The 17,386-nt window shown below is 46.0% G+C and overlaps 1 protein-coding gene across 5 annotated transcripts in view; it reads left to right on the forward strand.

The window, feature by feature from the left end:
* The first annotated feature begins 797 nt into the window (after positions 1-797).
* The window catches only part of Tbl1xr1 (TBL1X/Y related 1), a 138,998-nt gene continuing 122,409 nt past the window's right edge, over positions 798-17,386 (forward strand). For 2 of the 5 annotated variants that reach the window (NM_001439821.1, NM_001439823.1), the window contains 1 exon segment: positions 798-979. The gene's annotated coding sequence lies outside the window, so the exon portion shown is untranslated. 5 annotated transcript variants of the gene reach the window in all.

Below are 17,386 nucleotides of genomic sequence, written 5' to 3' on the forward strand. Positions count from 1 at the left end.
GTGTGCGGCGCTTGGCACGCGGAGTCCATGCGGAGCCCGCGCCGAGATCCCGCACCTGCCCGTCGCCTCCCGGGATCCAGCGGCCCGGGCTTGCAGAATTGCTCCGGGCGAAGGGACCCGAGCGCCACCCAGGCCGCGGGACAGCCCGGGCTGCGGGCTCTGGAACGAATGCGCGGCGAGCCCAGCCCCCCTCGCTCGCCGCCAGCGAGCGAGGGAGGCTGGGTGGAGGGAGAGCGGAGAGAGTGAGGAAGCCGAGTGTGGAACGACTAGCCGGCCGCCACCCCCACTGCCGCGCTGCCTCCGCCGCGGCCCCGCCCCTCCGGCGGCCCCTCCCCCACCCCGTGCTCCTCCCTCCATCTCCCCCCTCCCCGTCGAGGTTCCCCTCCCCCTCTCAGGCTCCCGCTCCCTTCCCCCTCGCCTCTCTTGCTCAGGGCTCCCTTCCCCCTCCACGGTCTCTTTCCACCCCTCCTCCAGGCTCCCCTCCCCCGCGCATCTCTCCTTCTCTTGCTCCACCAGGCTCCCCTCCCCCTCCCGGTTCCTCCTCACTTCCTCCCCTCCCCCTCCGGGCGCGCCCCTCCCCTCGTCTCTCCCCTCCCCCTCCTCGGGTCCTCCTCCCCTCCCCCTCCGGCCCCCTCCCCCCCTCCTCGCTCCCTCCTCCCTCCCCGCGCCCGGCGCAGGCCGCTCGGGTTTGTTTTGCTGTGCGGCCGCCGCCGCCGCCGCGGGCCCGGAGCTCATTTGTGCCTGGCTGGTCCCCGCGCTCCCCGGTGCCGAGCCGGAGCCGTTGGCCGCTCGCGCGCTTGGCTCTCTCCCTTAGTAACAGCTCCCCTCCTGCCTCGGTGCTGCGCCCTGCCCCCGCGCCCCTCCCCCGCCGGACCCGCCGCCCGGCTGTCAGCGCCCGCACCCCAGGGCGCCTCGGGGTGCCGACGGCGGCCAGGAGGGGAGCGCCGCGCGTCCTGGAGGGGACAGCGTCGCCAAGCAGGTGAGCGCGGCCCGGGGCGGCGGGCGCCGCGAACTTGGCCTGGGCGCGGGGGAGGGGCGGCTGCGCTCACGTGCTGCCCCCCGGGTCGGGGTGGCCCTGCTGCGGGAGGCGCTGGGCCCGGGCGAGCGGGCGTGGGGGCGCAGGCTGGATGCGGGGCCGCTGCCGCCCTATGCTTGCATAGCGGGGGAGCGGGCCAGGCTCGGGATGGGTGCCGGTCCGCGCTTGGGCGCGCGGGCTGCAGTCGCCCGGTCGCGCACCCTCGGGCTGTGCCGCGCGGAGACCCCGGGTGGCGGCGGGGACCGCGGGCGGCTGTTGGGGCGCGGGCGGGGGAGGGGCGCGGCCCGGTCTCGCTCGCTCAGGACGCGCGTGTGGGCACCTTGTGCCTGTGGCCTCTCCACAAGGAGGCCCTGGCCACAGCCTCGGTAAAGTTGGGTCAGAAGTGTATACAGTTGGCAAACTTATTGCCAGCTTCCTGGTAAGTTTCGGGGTGGCACACAAGTCACATTATCTTTTGACAGTATAGAGGCCACGTTGTGAGTGTTTGCTGGGTGACTTCCTCTTTGCAACCGATGTCTTTTTTTTGGAAACAGGGGCAGACTTTCATTTAAGTGTAATTCCATGTTGAAAGGCAGCTCGAGGAGAATCATGCATGTGTTAGAGTGTTCGGTAATTTTGGAAGTTCTCAATTTAGGTTGTGAAAATGGTCTGTTCTGTAACATTTGGGTTGGGTGGCTTTTAAGAAACGCTCTCTTTGTTAGGTTACCCAACACTGAAAATAATTTGGTGATCACCCAGAAGTGTTGGAACGGAGCTAAACATTACATTTCTTTAAGAGTCTGGAGTTTTCTTAAAACCTTGGACTTCACTCGCCCCAGGGTGAAGGATTTCTCTACTTACACCATTTACAGTTAATTAGGGAAGTTTACTGTTGGCTTTCTTGTTTTCCCATAGAAGAACCTTATGCTGGTCTAAACACGTTAATAAAGTACAGTGGGTGAAATGATGTGTTCTTTCCAGTTTGAATCTTGATATTGAAAGCTCCCCCACCAGTTTAAAAGGAAGCTCCTCGCTGGGGGTAATAATAAAAGGCCCTATCTTACTGATTTAACTTAGCTAAAATGCTTTGCAGTATCTCGATGGCCCATTGAAGGTAGTGAATGAGTTTTGGGTTTCCCTGTGTGATTCACATTCAGTTTTGTTAAATAAGACCCAAGCTTATTGGAGCACTTCAATAATCCCGACTTCCTGGGACTGTATGTTCTCACCACTTTAATAAGTTTATAGTCTAGGGAAGTAGGGCATCTTTATCTGCACAAAAACACTGTGTATCGGTTGGATTGAATCGTGGGAGTTAATGGCAAACTTCCCAAATTATCACTGAGAGTTCTAGAAACAGTTGGCATTTAGCTATGGGGGAGGGGCAGTAGGTCGCAAGCGTGCCTGAAAGGAGTTGGGCAGGTCCTGCGTGCCCTTCTCAGAGGAGAAGCCTAAGTAGAGGTTTTTCTTCTGCTTTGAATATTTCTCTTTTAGTTTTGCTGTCTTGCATGGCACGAAGTCAGTAATCACAAACATTAAACACTCAAATTACTTTTCGTCTTTCCTCTCGTTTGAAGAGTCAGATCTTTAGAATTTAGGACAAACGCTAATCCTGTGAGGGAAGAAAGTATGTGTAAAAAGCTAAGCAACTTAATTAACTTGTTAATGACTTCAAAATTCTTGCACTTCACCCTCTCTTTGAAGCACACTTCTAATCTGTACATGTTAACATAGGAGACTCTGGTGGTAAATGGAGTGGTATTTTTTGTGGATGGGGGGAGCAATATTGGGAACTGAGCCTAGAGCCTCACTCGTGTTGGGCAAGTGCTCTACCACTGAGTTACTGCTCAACCTTGAGATTTTATATTTTGTATTGACTTGTTGAGGAAGGTTAAAACATTTTCACTTTTTACACAAACCAAAGAACCTTTTTTGATACTTGTAGTCTCTGTCTAATTAAGGTTTTTGCAAGACTTGATTATCATAATACCTGTCTGCCAAGAGAACCAGAAATAACTGCTTCCTGTGAAACTGGTAAGCTTTCAAGCTAGTGAGCAGGAAGGATAGCTTCTGCTTTATAAACATGGGGTCTCTGATGAAAAGGGTGTGACCCAGGGACCTTTGAAACTTGAACCTGTTGAGTAAATGTGCTAGTTGATGAAGTAGAACTGCTGTGTGGTCTCCACGCAGTTTCTCTTTCAGGATGGTTACTGTGGACATTCCCTGAGCCCAGGTAGATGGAGTTGAAACAATTTGTTAGATTTGATACTTACTTAAAAACAGGGAAATGCTTTGGAACTCAGGGGAGAGAGATGGCAGAAACATTGGCTCTGGGTCTAGCTGTTTTTCCAGTACATGTCAATTTGACTCATTTTCAGAAATTTAGACAGTGTACATCCCTGAAGTGGGAAGAGGAAAGCAGTGAGCAGGAGACATGTATGTGTTGTCCTCAGACCTTCCCCTGGGGCTGTGTAGGGAGAAGTCCTTCGCTTTGCCTGCTGAACTGCCACCAAAGGAGGCCTGTGGTGATAGTCAGGAGGTCTGACTACTCACTGCCTGTGGCATCGTACTTAGTAAGGGTATAGTTTATTGCCCTTTTACCAGAGAGCCAGAGGACAGGGATTCTTCCTGAGCCACCTCCAGGAAGGTGTGAGGCTCTTCCTGTCCTTCAGGTGTGCAGACTGATCTGTGGTCAGTCTGTAGTGTTGGCTTTCTCTGAAATGAGATGGAAAGGTGCTCCAAGGTATTTGTTATTTGGCTTTGAAGAGGCCTCCACCCAGGTCTTTCTGACCCTTGAACATGCTTTTTCTAGATGACTGTTTATGACACCTTTCCCTGCTGCTTTGCTACACTTGGATTTCTGGTTTCCTGACAGACTTCTTGTTTCTACTTGGGACGGACTGTGAGTTAACCTCTGTTAGGTCATGGCATGGGTGAATGAATAGTATAGGAGGCCTGGCATCATGCTTAAGCCTTCTAATTGCTGAGGTGTCCTGTCTTGTCGGTTACTGTTTTTCCTAAGATTAAGGGTAGCCTCCAAATACTGGTGTCAGAGGAGAATATTAAGAGTGGAAACAACAGTCACAGTGGTCAACAGTCCACACAAGTAAGCATTTCTCAAAACTGAAAGAAGGTTCCCGCATGTTGTGTTGTAGTGGTCTGAGCAAGGGTGCTTTTGTTAACTACTCTGTTTCTGTCCCTCTCAGATGGTGCCCTTGGGGGTAGTACTTATGCCTTCTGTTTTCCCCTTGCATCAAAGAGTTGAGACAATGGAGCTGGTAGATGTGTAGTGTTCAGAACAGTGTTTGTCATTCCATGCATTGCCAGAGTGTCAGACTGCTTTGGGTTGGATGATGGCTTCTTTGGATTATGTTTTACATCTTGTTACTCCTTTCCGCGGGGGCATAATGCCATGAAAAGCCCTTGGCAGGTCTGTTTCCGCAGTTCCTGGGCAACATTCTTGAAATGAACAGCATAATTTATTTATTCTCAAAGTTGTGCTTGATGCTTGCTCAGGAAGAATTAGACTGTACTGTCAACATTTCCATTTTCTTGGTTGGTGTGGTCACCGGGCGGTGGAGTGGGGGTGGGAGTGGGGCGTGGTGGGGTGGGATACAGGGATGGTCCCATGCCTCGTTTACTGTCTCTTCTAACAGTTGTGGTTAGGCTTCAAATCTGTGGACCACTGAGAACAGTTTTCAAGTTTTTAAATAAAAAGGAACTCTTGAAGCAGAGTTCAGCAGAACTTGTCAATGTGTATTATAGGTAGTTGTTTTTCTGCCATCTATCCTTGACAGGATGTGAGTCTGCACTCCATGTCTAAAGCCGCCAAGACAGTTTTACTCAGGAATACTTGTTCAGGTCTTAGTACTGAGCGGTACTAGTGCTGTGTTGTCAAGTGTCTGTGTGTCAGAGCTCTATGGGTGCTTTGACAAGTTCTTGTGACAGTATGAGCAGCTGGTACCCTAAATTTAACTGAGGAACAGTGGCTCAGGTGGTGAGCGGCAAGAGCAGTGCCTCTGGGGCCAGCGTCTTCTGGCATGGAGTCTACAGGAAGTCCATGGATGTGGGAGAGTTTGGGTTTGGTCTTTGCGTTACTGTTCCTGTTTTTCTGAACAGATTTGTTCTCTTATCTACTGTAACTGCTGACAGTGTTAATTGTTGAACTGATTTTCATCAGTTAGGTCCCCCTGGAAAACTCAAAATGATTGCCTCTTGCCAACTGTCCAAGGTCACCGGCTTCAGCCTGGCTTTTAGGACTCTTCGTGACCTGTTCCACTTTCTCATGCTCCTGTCCGGTGCCTCTCAGATCCTGTAGCCCTGTCCCTGGTACCACTGTGATTTTTCCTCACCCTTTCTTTCCCTTGGCATTTTTGTCTAGTTTTAGCTCCATGTCTTGAGAAGTGTCTTGCAGTCATGACATGTTCTCTGATTCCATTGCATTTAATGCATGTAGTAGTCCCTTCCCTCTCTTGGCTTTCTTTGTTGATATAGGCCATGTTGTTGCCTCTGAGGGGAAGATGTGTTTTCCTTGGAGAATTCGTTGAAGTGCTTGATTATTGTATCATGAGCTCAAATATTATTTTCATAATGGGTTGTAAAAATGGGTTGTTTCTCTAGGGCCTGTGTTAGAATGAGCACTGACACCCCTGCCTCTGCATTGATGCAGTACAATCTTCTTTCTGACTTAGACTTCCCAAGCAGAGGAGTATTGTAGACATGGGCCTGTTCTGTCATCCCAATTTTTATGCTGGGAGTGGACAAAAGAGAAAACTTGGTTCATTTTTTAATGTTCAATGAAAGTGGGTAGGTTTGTGTCCTGTGCTCCAGACGGTTTCTCTGATTGTCCTGGAATTTGCTCTGTAGACCAGGCTAGCCTTGAATTCGCCTTGAACTACTGCCTCCTAAGTGACAGAGATCAAAGGTGTGCACTGCCCCCGTCTGGCTATGTTTGTCCTTTGACCTGGAATAGTAGCTGCAGTATTAAGGGAGAATGTAACTCTCCTTAGGAATTGTGTCACCTAATCAGCTTCATCCCATTGCACATGCTGCCTGCTTCTTATCTGAAGTGCTCAGGACCTGAAGTGTTTTGGACTTATTTTTTCCATTCAGGTTTTTACATGTGCATCATGGGATCTTGGCCATGGAATCCAAGTCTGAAGCTGAAGGTCATTTTGTTTCCTTGTAGCACAGTATAAAGTGATGTCATGCTTTATTTAGTGTTGACTGTTTTGCTAGTGTCTTGTCACCTGAGGTCGGGGTGGAGTTTGTGTTTGGGTCTGGTTGATGCTTAGACATTTTTGGATTTTTGGAGCATTTCAGACTGTGGTCTTTCTAATTAGGGATGTTCAACCTGCCTATCTGCCAGGTATGATACTTAAAAGTTTGGGATTTGTGTGTTGAGACAGGATCTCATGTTCAAGTAGCCCAGGTTTCCTATGAACTGAGCAGAGCTGAAGCTGGTCTTCATCTGTTTTCTACTTCTGCATTGTTACTATGTGAAGTATGCTACTCTGGCTGTTGCTTCCTTTAAACATGTACAGGACTTGGCTTTCCAGATGCTTTTTATTTCTTTGGTATGTATATGTGTATTTTGGAAAGGTGTATATATATATAGCCTCGTCTGATCAGGAGCTTGCTGTAGTCCTGCCTCTGCCTCCTGAGTGGCACTACCACACCTTACTAGCACTTAATAGTTTTCTCTTGGCTTTTCTTTTAACACAGGCTTTCCTTAGCCATGTACCTAAATAAAAGTGTGTTATTAGCTTTCTTTGGTTATATTATTCTCATGAACACTAACACTGGACCTTGATCTGCACCACCATTTTTAACATACTAGCATTTAAGGCAAGTCTGTCCATGCAGGGAATGTGTGTGTCATCTACCAGAAGACCCGTGTCTTCTCCATCTTCTCTCTGAAGGTTTTTATGACACAATGGTGCTGTACTCCTTCTAACCCACCAGGGTAATTAACTCTAAAGCCAATTGATTTGGTGTTATGTCCTTTCAAAATGTCTAATTTAGACTTTAATAATGTGTGATTTCCAGCATGATTTTGAGTGAATAAAACGAGTCGAGCACTGCTTGGAAACTGTAGCTCAGAATGTGCACACAGCATGCGTGGCCTCGAGTGCAGAGAGCCCAGAGGAAGGAAGAAACTGCAGAGGAACTTGGGGAGGACTGGCTAAGTGGGCACCAGACGGTGGGACTGTAGAGTCTGCCTCTTATACGTGGCCTCCCCCCGCCCTGTGTTTCCTTATGGAGATAGATCTTTTTTTTTTATTTTTAAGATTTATTTATTTTATTAATAAATGGTTGTGAGCCACCATGTGGTTGCTGGGATTTGAACTCAGGACATCTGGAAGAGCAGTCAGTGCTCTTAACCACTGAGCCATCTCTCCAGCCCTGGAGATAGATCTTAAAAGCCAGGAGAGAACTTGGTGAAGTCAGAGATGGTCATTCCAGCATACTGAATATTTTCTTCCTGTGGTTTAGAGAAAGTGTGTTGCTGCTCTGTTGGCCCTTGAACTCCTAATCCCCCAACCTCAGCCTCCTGACTACATGGGACACAGATGTGTCCACCAGGTCTGGCTTGAGTAATGATGTGAAACTACTCTGGATGTTTAAACTTGTCCCCCTCCAACATACTCATGTAACCCAGACTGAATGTGAACTCAGATCTTCCTGCCTCTGTCTCCCAAATGCTGGGATTGTAGGTTGAGACACTGTAACCAGTTCCTTTCCTATGTAGTTCGAAAAGTTAATGAATGCAGTGAATTTTACTTTTTAGGAATTAGATATTAATTTACTTAATTTTTTTTCCTCCTCTCTGATCTGAGTTCCACATAGTCCTGGGATGGCCTCTTTCTGGATGTCCAGCGCAAGATGATCTTGGCTTCCACCTCTTAAATGCTGGGGTTTCAAGAGAGCATTGACTGGTCTGTTCATGCACCACATGGGATCCGCGCCCCCCCCCCCCCCCCCCCCCGCACGCTTCCTGGTCAATAACCTAGCACTTGGGGTCTTTTTTATTTTTTTTCTTGGAGGTCAAAGGTATTAGTGGTTTCTTCTCTACGCTCTAGCAGTTAGAGCGTGTGAAGAGGCAGTGACTATTTAGAAGGTTTACAGATGTGTGGTTCCCTTATTGCTGTGTTTACTTAAATGTGGCAGCATTTTACCATGGATCCAGTGCTAAGCCAAGACTTACCTTAGTTTTTAATTAGAACTATTAATATTTTTTATATTTATGATGTGTGGACTCCCTCAGCTACAGCATGCCTGTGGAGGTTGACTTCTGTGTCTCAGTTCTCCTTCCTTCCCTCCTGGTGAGTCTGGGTGTTGGATTCAGGGCTTCAGGCATAGAGGCTGTGCCTGTTTCCCTGTGAGGTATCTTTCCAGCCCTTTTATTTCTTCTTGCCAGGGATTGAACGCAACAGATGATTAACACCCCTGCTCCCAAAACTATGGTTACAGAGGGGAAATCATTTAGTTTCTGTTAATTTGTATCAAGGTAATGAACTGAAATACTACCTGAGGTTTTCTCACTCATCAACTAATGATCGAGTTAGTATGCTCAGTATGTCACTTCCGGGTTGAGATATCAAGTCTGTCAATTAAAAACATTAAACATTTCTTTTGTTTTATTTTGTTTCAGAGACAACTCAGTGGGTCTTGTTATATAGCTGGTGTTGGTGTCTTGAGCTGCTTGGCTCTTCTGTTTCGCAAATGCTGGGGTTGTAGGCATGTGTTAGCATGCCCAACTCAGTCTTTACCTGCATGTATATTTATTTTAGTTATTGGAAGTTAGAGGACAATCTGTGTGTGCCTGGAGAATTGAATTCAGATCTTTCAGGTTGGTAGTGTCCTGTTGAACTATCTTGCCAGCCCTTAGTTAAGCTTTTTTTTTTTTTAAATAAGGTTTTCTTTTTTTAAAGATTTATTTATTATATATGAGTACACTGTAGCTGTCTTCAGACACACCAGAAGAGGGCATCAGATCCCATTACAGATGGTTGTGAGCCACCATGTGGTTGCTGGGAATTGAACTCAGGACCTCAGGAAGAGCAGTCAGTGTTCTTAACTGCTGAGCCACCTCTTCAGCCCAGTTAAGCATTTTTTAATGTTCTAGGCTGATTGTAGTTGTCTTTATTTCCAGGAATGGAGGCAGAGGGATGTGGATCTCTTAAGTTCAAAGTTAAAGCCAGTGAGACTTTGTCTTCAAAAAAAAAAAAAAAAAAAGGGTAGAAGAAAATTTGGATAATTAGAAGAGAGAAGAGCCAGGCATGGTAGGTCAGGACTATAATTTCCAAATTCAGGAGGCGCAGGCAGGGTGATGCCTGTTCAAGGCTAATCCTGGGTTGTACGGAAAACAGGCAAACCTTTAAGGAGACAGATCTGTTATTTTATCCCACCTTTCCTCTCAGATCTGAAAGAGCTAGATCCATTCATTTCTTGTAGCATGACAGCTGACAGCATTCATTGACAGAGTGTTATATGATGAAATGTGTTGGAATATTTTTGTTGTTGGGCCTTTTTTTGTTTTTGTTTTTGTTTTGTTTTTGTTTTTGTTTTTGAGACAGAGTCTTAACTATATACAGCTCTGGTTAACCTGGAATTTGTTGTGTCGACCAGGCTGGTCTTGAACTCACAGAAATCCACCTGTCTCTGCCCCACAGGTGCTGAACGAAGGTCTGTGCCACCACAACACATGTTGGTATTTATTGTAGCTGGGTCTTTTTTAAAGTTGATAAAGAGGAATAGTTGTCCAGCAAGACCTCAGTATTTTTATTTCAAAGGCACTACTTTGTCAGAGGTTTGGTAATCAGGTGAAACCCGATTCTCGTCGGCTGGTAGTTGGTTTTAGTATTGTGGTAATCTTTGGTTTGGTAGGATTGTGTTACTGTGTGGATTCTGCCTGGATCTTATATAACATAGGGACTGTATTGACTCCATGGAAACATTAGATTTCTATTCTGCTTTTGGTTGCAGTTGCTATCACTTAGAGCTGTGTCACTTGTACTTACCCATTAGTAATGTAGACTGCTGACGCAGGGGCTGGCTTCCCAGTTATTGTGTTCCTCATTTTCAGCCCCAGCTGGAGTAACTTGAATACATGCTAAAGACTGTGGCACTGACAAGATGTATGTCAGCCTTCCTAAGGCCGTGCCCTCTCTCAGTGGTAACTGGAGACTGGACAGGGTCTGTTGGAATTGGCAGCAGACTTTACTCTAGCATGTTCCCAGCTCCAGGAAGTGCTGGCTTGATTCCTGTCCCTCCTATTTATCTGTGGATGGTTTTGTGAGATCACGTGATCCAGTTGGTTTGCACATCTGGTAGTGGAAGTAAAGGATAGCTTTGTTCACGGATTGGCTGTGAGGGCTGAAATGAGGATGCTTGTAAAGGAGTCAGTGTGGGGCTGGCAAGGAGGAGGTCTCTGTGCTGGCTGCTGCCTCATGCCCTAACATTAAAAGAGATGTTTTTAAAATATGATGTGTCTGTGCTGAGTGTGGGTTTGTGCATGTGAGTACAGTGTCCTCTGAGGCTGGGGAAGGGTGTCTTAGCTGTAGTCACACATGGTTGTGAGATGCCTGATGTGGGTGCTGAAGGCTAAACTCTGGTTCTCAGCAAACTGTCTCCACCCCCTGCTGGCCTTTGTATGGGAAGTAGCAGTATAGCCAAGAAGATTGGGCAGTGTAGAGTTTTTCTGTGTTTAAAATATGTAGGTATTTTTGGTGTTGATCCCCACCCCCACCCCCCCCAGGTAGGTTTTCTGGTAGCCCAGTTTGGCAAATTGTTATGTAGTAGATACCTTGATATGCCTTGCCAAGTGCGAAGCTTATAGGAATCTGAAACCATGTTTGTCCCAGACACCCTGCTTTATGTTGTGTTTGCTAACACTGATGCTTCAAGAGGAAAGTTGCTAACGTAGTAGATAAGTTGCACATTTTCTCCACACCTGGGTCAGTCATTTCCCATGTATATGTAAATGCCATGAAAAACTATGATGTCATTGATTTTCATTCAACACTGGGCGAAAGAAACAATGCTGTTTGTTTTCGCAGAAGTAACTGAAATAAAGCACACGGGTTGTTGGTGCGGGGGAGCTGGGCTACAGTCATTTTCTGTACTTCTCCTGTTTGTTTGTCCCCCTCCCCCAGGTTTGGTTATATTTTCCCCCTGTATCTCCACCTCTTACCTTACTTCCCAACTTCATGTTTATTTGCTCGTGCTCCCCCCTCCCTCTTTCTCTCTCTCTCAAGTCACCTTTTTTTTTCTTACCCTAATTAGTCCAATTTCTGCTGCTCCTATACACATTGGTGTGGGGTCAGCCAGTGGAGCATTGCTGATCTACCCTTAGATAAAACTGGCTCTCCCTCTCCCAGAAGCCATCAACTGTCATTATCAGCTTTTAGGGGTGGGGGCTAATTAGCCCTTCTATACTGGAATATTGACTGGTTTTGATAATTATGCAAGTCTTACACAGGCAACCACAGCAGCGGAGAATTTGTGAGGGCATCAGTCCTTTCGTGTTTAGAGACACTGTTTAGTATAGTCCTGCTGAACCTCTGGTTCTCGCAGTCTTTCCCTACCCACTCATTCTTGATGCTCCCTGAACTTTGGGGACCCATAGATGGCTGAATACTCCACAGATCTGTATTCTGACCATTCGTGTATTAACTATCCTCCACTGCGCAAAGATGCTGTCTCCTAAGGTCTGAGTGCTGCACTAATGTGTGGGTACGGATATTTATCTAGAGCTAGTTTGATATTATATTCATTTAGCAATGTAATAGTATTTTCACCCCTGGTTTAGAAGCCATGGGTTCTTGGCCAACCTTAGAGTACCAGATAGAAGTTTCTTCCTGTGGAACTGGCCCTAGAACCAATTAAAGGAAAACAAGAAAAGAAAAAAGCCCCTGGCTACCCTTGTAACATAATGTGCCACTACTGTACCTCTAGGGACATCCTAACCCCGCTAGTTATTACTACAGCTCATGGGGTTCACAGTGAGACTGTTGAAGATGTTTCTTCTCCAGCAGCCTGGGTAACAACTGGCGGTACTATGACAGTGAGCAAGCAGGCAGAAGGCTTCCAGTCACCAGCTTCATTTCTCCATGGCCTATGACCATTCTTTTTAAACCTATAAATTGATTATAATATTTAATACTATTATTAATTCAGTGAAGTTGGGAACTGTGGATTTGAGATAATATAGAATATACTTTTCAATGTTTATGAGTTTAGAATCAGTATTCAGGATAGGAAGAAAGAAAGTTGACATTCTGAACTCAGACAAATCAATTATGATCATATTTATTGTTCCATGCCCTTGACATTCTTCCGTAGCCCAGGCTAGTCCTGAGCTCATCTTCTTACCTCAGCTTCCTGAGTGTTGGCATCATAGGTGGGTCAGTGTGCCTGGCTTTTTCCTTAAGTCTTGTGTTGGGGTCCGTGAGCTGTCACTTTTTTCTAGACTAGATGTCTGCAGACACGTCCTTGATGCAGTTGTCTGTTTGTGACCAGGTAGGGCCTTCCTGAGGACACTTGTCTTACCAGTGTTTCACCAGGAGCTCCTGGTGAAGTACAAACTGCACTCTGTTCGTACTGAATTGGTGAGGCTTTCCAAATGATGTGTGCGGTTTCTGGTCCTTCCAGACCCTTGTCTCTTTGAAGGCCGTATAAGCCCAGAAAAGAGGGTGGCCTAGCAGTTCAACTCATTGTGTTCAAAGTATAAGATTATCCGAATCTGCTCGGGTGTCTGGTTTTGTAGGTTGGGCCACCTCTAGAATCTTTTTTGGGAGGTGAGGGGTTAGGATAAGCTGTTAAAACAAGAAATATTCCCACAACTGAGGTAAGGAAGACTTGGACCTGAGGTTAGTAGTTATAGCTGATTGAGTCATTGACTGGTCTGCCATGTTGGTTCCCTGTTCTTTGTAATCTGGTTCCCTGCTAAACCATTTCTCTTTGGTTCTGGTCTTTTTGTGAGCTCTTGGAGCACCATATACCTTAGGTGGCCCACCCTTTCACTGTGGTGTACACGTAGGGCTTTGAGGCTGTGCAGTGCACAAATTATTAATTCTGTTTCCTGCTAGCCCTTGAGTCACTTGCTGTGTCATGTAAGGAACTTTACTTTCTTCTCTGGTCTGTGTCGAATGTTGATTGATGGCAGAGTTCCTTCATTCATGATTATGAGTTGCAACAAAACAGATAGAAGAGAAAAGAGGATCAGAGTTGGGAGAAATAGAAGTAGCTCCCACAGTTGTGAGCTGGCCACATCCTTAGCTACTGATACAAACTTCCTAGATAATCCGAAACTTGGGCTCCTGGAGATGTGGGAGTAGAGGAATGTGTGGGGTGAGGAGCTAAGTGAGCTGTCAGGATCTGGCGTTTTCAAATCATACGTCAGAAGGGAACATCTTGATTATTTCTTCAGAACCAGATCTGCATTTGAGGAAACAGGGCTTCCAGTCTACGAATGAACTAAAGTGATTGCCACAATACTTCATTGATATTTTCAAAGAATTAGAAATTCACCAGTAAATTTTAAATTAGGAAGGATATTGCAATGAGAAGTCTGTGCTGACACTTTGCCCTGGTGGAAGTCAGGAGGGGTTAGTTCCTTTGGGCTCTTCCTTTTGTACCCTTTAGGTGGGTGATTGACCCCTTGTAGCTGTGCTCTGCTTGCTTGTGGATGTGCTTTTGCACTTGGCAGTTCTCAGTCTCTTTCCTTTTTGGGTCAGCTCTTGTGCAGAGCAGGCTGTGGTGCTTCATGACTCCTTTGTCTTTCTTGGGTTCCTTTGTCAGATGACGAGTGTACTGTTATCTTTAAGCAAACATTATGATGTTGGCCAGTGAGGTAAGTTTGCTTACCTCCAAGACTCATCGTAGTCTGAGTTGAGTCTGTAGGACTCACATGTTGAATGAGAGAAACAACTTCTCGAAGTTGTCCTCTGACCTGCCCTTGTGCATGGTGGGCAGCACTCCGTGCCCACATGCCCATATGACATCACACTTACGTGTACATGCTGTAACTTAATGGCTGTGGTGTGAAGCTGCCTGAGGGTTGAGTTGTCATGTGGTAGTAGGATGGACGCTGCTGAGTTCAGGAATAAAGGAAAGCTTAGACTCATTTACTTTACTCACTTCCTTTCCTTGCAAAATACTGCATATTTGTTATGGGTTTAAGTAGAGTGGAAATTTGAGGACAAGCTCAAAAGAATGGTTCAGGGTGTGGAAAACAGGGAAATTCTGTGGCGTTAAGGAGACAGCTGCTCTGGCTTCTGCACCCTCCCTCTCCTCGTTCTTATTTTGCCTGAGGAGGAACAGTAGAGCAACTCAGGAGGTTACTAAATTCTTCCTTTTCAGGGGTACACCCTCCCCCCTTTTCATTTTTGGGAGAGAGCCCCATACTATAGTCCTGCTGGCCTGGAAAATGATACGTAGACTAGTTTGGCCTTAAATTTGTAGTTAAGTCCCTGTCTTAGCATCGGCCTCCCTGGTGCTAGGGTGACTCTAAGGGATCCAGGCTTTTTGTCTTACTGCAATTCTGATATTCTGTTCAAGTCTTGTCCAGCAGTCAAACAGTGGTTTTATTTTTCTACCTGAAATTAAACATTTTTCTCCTGAGAAATTAGCCACTAAAATTTTTACTAGTGTTTTAATTTGGATTGTTAATTTTGGTAATGTTTGTTTTAAAGTTGTGTAAGGGTCCATGATTCGGCAAAGAATGATACCCTGAACTCTCAATAGTATGTAAACGCAGAGTGGTTTTTTTTTTTTCTTTTTTTTTTTTTTCTACAGAAGTCCAGCATGCTGGGCTCTCCCATTACCAGAATAGAGCTTTTATGCCTGATTTAAAGCACATTAGGGCATTCCGGGTTTGGTGACCCTTATGTTAATCTGTTGGGTCCCATCTCTAAGGACATTCTCTTGGGGACTGTGGGGGCTGTAAACTTGCTGGGGGAAGTCTGGAAATGCTGCTGACCCATTGTCCTTGCCTCAGGCCAGGTGGTAGGGCAGCTTCTGAGGCCTGGGGTTGCCTGGAATTGCCCAGTTCTTGGATACAAATTTAGGCCTAGCCGCCTGAACTGCCAGTTTGAAGCCTGTCATGGAATCAGCCTAGTCTCCTTAGTTGTATGGGTTTTGAGTGCCCCATTTTTCTGTTTTAAATTCCTGTTGTCTTCAGCATTTGATTTTACGTAAATTGAAATTTTCCACCAGTCGGAGTTTGTTGAGAATATGTAGCAGAAACACCTTCATGTGCTGCTGTGTGGCACTGTGGAGATGTTTGTTGACATTTGTTGCCTTCCTTTTCTATTTCCTCAAACTGGCCACAGTCTGTAATCTCAATAAGGCAGAGTCAGGAGGAGGATTGCAACCAGGAGCTAACCTGGTCTACTTAGTTAGTCCCGGATAGCCAGGACTACATGGTGAGATTTGGTCCCCAAAATTGAACCAACAAACAAAAAGGCTGAGTATGGTGGTCCGGTGGTCTGCACCTGTAATGCTAACACTTTGAAGGTGGAAGCAGGAGGATCAGAACTTCAAGGCTAGCTTTGGCTACAGAGCAAGCCTGGGCTATGTAAGACTATGGCACACAAAAGAACACTAAGACCACCATCACCACCACTACCACCAAAAATGTAATGAGAATAAAACACAGTGAATAAAAGCAAAGTGGGGACAGTTATTCTTTAGTATGCGAGGACTGACCTTTCCTGACTGCACATCTCAAACTTCACAGTGATTCCCCTCTGCACTGCTGAACAACCCTGGCAGCTCCGTACCCAGGGATGCTTTTGCTCCTGCCATAGCTGCTTTGTTCTTTGTATCAGGCTCTGCCCTGAGATAGGCATGCACACTGAAGTAGTGCTCGTCCCATGTGACGCTTAGGTTTCTTGTTACTATTACCATTTTACCATTTTTATGAAAAACATGGTGTGAGTGTTTTCTTCTACTGACACCTCCTCCTCCTATCTGCGTATTTAACCTGGATGAGAGCAGGCATGGGTTCTGATTCTCTTGTCACTCTCCCAGTATCTGGAATAGACTTGCAGGTGTTTAGTATTTTTAAGCCCATTAACTCTTTTTGACCCACTGATAACTTAGAGTGGATTTACTTTTATTATGGATATGTATCTTTAAGAAGCCGGGATTTACGGTGTGCTAGAGGAGATGAGATTACTTTGGTGTTTACATAATGTTTGTAGCTAGTTCTTAGCAGCTATATCAATCTGAAAAAAATAGTTGAAGAACTGATACTAAAATAGTTGTGCTAAGATACTAGATTTCAACAAGTTACGCTTCGTTTCTTTCAATCCAGATATGTCATCATTCAGTAATAGGAGGTGAGCTAAACCTCCCAGTTACATTGATGGAGGTTACTTCTAGCTACATTTACCTGGGAGGTGGTGGTGTTTAACTCTGATCTACTTCTAAAGTTGGCACTGAGTCATAATGCAGGCAAGTTGTGCTATGAAAGCCCAAAGCAAGTTCTCAAAAGGGTTGATTCAGGAAGGGACCTCATTGACGTAGGGAATACAGCAATCTTACTGAATTGCTCCCTTTGGGAAGTGCAGCACGCTCGCTTGACTGACTGTACAGCCAGAACCAGACCTGAGTACCAGGAATGTCTTGACACAATAGTCTAGCTAGTTTTGTTGCGTCATAATAGCCTGTCCTTTATTGACTTTGAAGTGTAATGACAGTATCTGAATTTAAGGACTACTTTACTTTACCTGAGAATTCCCTGAAGGACTCTGAGCAGTGTAGCTTGAGAGGGATCCCATAGTGTATTAGAATTTGTTGCTCCCAAGTGCTGGGGGAGGTAAGCTTGGGCACAGACAGAGGTAGCCATTTATAGCTGGAAGGCTGGGCCTTTAGTCCACTCTGGATGTACTTAAGATTGCCATTTACTCAGAAGTGACATTTATCTCTTCGGCTCTGTCACCCAGCTTTTTCAAATGAACCTGTTTTTAAATGAAGACTGAGGGTTCTCTTTTGATAACATCTGTGATTTTCTTCAGTTCATCTAGGGAGTGGGATGCTGATGGAGTCTGTCCTCAGAAGAAGCGCCACAGTAGGGAAGTGTTGGCACTTAAGACCATCACTTGGGGGAGGGCAGCAAGTTCTTTATACAAATATCGGGAACATTGTAGTTTCTGAGGAAGAAGATCTAATTAAGATTTATTCTAAGACTTTCCAGTCCATGGAGGGAGAGGCAGGCGGATCTCTCTATGAGTTTGAGGCCAGCCTGGTCTATAGAGTTCCAAGACAACCAGGGCTACACAGAGAAGCCCTGTCTTGGAAATGTAAAAGACCTTTTCTGTTTATTTTATGGTATGTGCATGTATTTATTTTTATGTGTGCTTT

The sequence above is a fragment of the Rattus norvegicus genome, chromosome 2 (assembly GCF_021556685.1).
Source record: "Rattus norvegicus strain SHRSP/BbbUtx chromosome 2, alternate assembly SHRSP_T2T, whole genome shotgun sequence".
NCBI lineage: Eukaryota > Metazoa > Chordata > Mammalia > Rodentia > Muridae > Rattus > Rattus norvegicus.